Below are 2,097 nucleotides of genomic sequence, written 5' to 3'. Positions count from 1 at the left end.
GCCGCCATGTTCTCTGTGTGTCTTTGTCTTTTGTGTGTTCTTTCATTCTCCACCACCCCCGGCACGGACCCCAACAAGGCTGGTCTTGAACTCCTGACCTCAGGTGATCCGCCCACCTCAGCCTCCCAAAGTGCTGGGATTACAGGCGTGAGCCACCGCACCTGGCGTCCTCACAGTCTTTTTATACCAGTTGTATTAATTACAACAAACCAGTGAGGTAAAATCAGTAAGTTAATTATCACAAATCCAGTGAATGATTTAATCTAACATTGTTTAAAAATCAATGAATAGTATTCTACAACAAACATTCCAACAAATATAGTTTATCAAACATTCATAACCTTTTTTTTGAGACAGATTCTAATCTCACTCTGTCGCCCAGGCCAGATTGCAGTGGTGGGATCTTGGCTCACTGCAACCTCCACCTCCTGGGTTCAAGCAATTCTCCTGCCTCAGCCTCCTAAGTAGCTGGGGCTACAGATGTGGGCCACCATGCCTAGCTAATTTTTCTATTTTTAGTAGAGACAGGGTTTCACCATATTGGCCAGGTTGGTCTTGAACTCCTGACCTCAGGTGATCCACCTGCCTAGGCCTCTCAAGGTGTTGGGATTACAGGCATGAGTGACCGCACCCGGCCCTGGTTTTCGTTTTAATCAAATCAATTGTACCAAAAGGGGAGAAGAGAGAATTTAGCAAGGAAGTATTTGAAAAGCTACTGGCTGACAATTTTCCTGTGGTGATCACAGAAACCAACACACTAATTCAAGAATCACTATGAACTGCAAGCAAAAGAAATACAAAGAAATCTGCACACACATTATTAATAACAAAACTTCAGGAAATAAAAATGAAGAAAAAGTATTAAAAATTGCTAGGGGTAGGGGAAGTAGATTTCATTCAAAGGAGTGCCACTTGGCTGGGTGCGGTGGCTCATGCCTGTAATCCCAGCATGGATTGGGAGGCTGGGGTGGGTGGATCACCTGAGGTCAGGAGTTCAAGACCAGCCTGTCCAACATGGTGAAACCCTGTCTCTGCCAAAAATACAAAAATCAGCCAGATGTGATGGTACACACCTGTGATCCCAGCTACTTGGGAGGCTGAGGCAGAATTGCTTGAACCTGGGAGATGGAGGTTGCACTGAGCTGAGATCACGTCACTGTACACCAGCCTAGATGACAGAGTGAGACTCTATCTAAAAAAAGGAGTGCCAAGTAAATAGCTGATTTTTTAACAGTTACAATGGATGCCAGGAGATTGATATTAAATCTTCAATATGCTATAAAAAGTAACTACTGGCTGGGCATGGCCCAGCACTTTGGAAGGCCGAGGTGGGTGGATTGCTAGAGCTCAGGAGTTAGAGACCAGCCTGGGCAACCTGGTGAATGAAGCCCCATCTCTACAAAAAGTAGAAAAAATTAGTTGAGCATGGTGGCATGCATCTGTAGTCCCAGCTACTGGGGAGGCTGAGGTGGGAGGATCACCTGAGCCCTGGGAGGTCAAGGCTGCAGTGAACCAAGATCACGTTACTGCACTCCAGCATAGGCAACAGAGTGAGACCCTGTCTCAAAATAATAACAATAATGATAATAACTATCAACCTACAATTCTGTGCCCATCAAAAATATATTTCGAAGATGACACTAAATAAGATTTTCAGACAAAAACAGAAAAAATTGGCCGGGCATGGTGGCTCATGTCTGTAATCCCAACACTTTGGGAGGCCAAGGTGTGTGGATCACCTGAGGTCAGGAGTTCGAGACCAGCCTGGCCAACATAGTGAAATCCCATCTCTACTAAAAATATAAAAATTAGCCGGGTGTGGTGGTGGGTGCCTGTAATCTTAGCTACTCAGGAGGCTGAGGCAGGAGCATTGCTGGAATCCGGGAGGTAGGAAGTTGCAGTGAGGTGAGATTGCGCCATTGCACTCCAGCCTGAGCCAACAACAGCGAGACTCAGTCTCAAAAAAAAAAAAAAAAAAAGTCACCAGCAGACCTCACTAAAGAATATTCTGTTTTGGCCAGGTGCGGTGGCTCATGCCTGTAATCCCAGCACTTTGGGAGGCTGAGGTGGTCAGATCACTTGAGGCCAGGAATTCAA

This window comes from Mandrillus leucophaeus, unplaced genomic scaffold, assembly GCF_000951045.1.
Source record: "Mandrillus leucophaeus isolate KB7577 unplaced genomic scaffold, Mleu.le_1.0 Scaffold995, whole genome shotgun sequence".
Classification (NCBI taxonomy): domain Eukaryota; kingdom Metazoa; phylum Chordata; class Mammalia; order Primates; family Cercopithecidae; genus Mandrillus; species Mandrillus leucophaeus.
The sequence above is the reverse complement of the archived record's forward strand: the minus strand, read 5'-3'. Positions refer to the sequence as shown.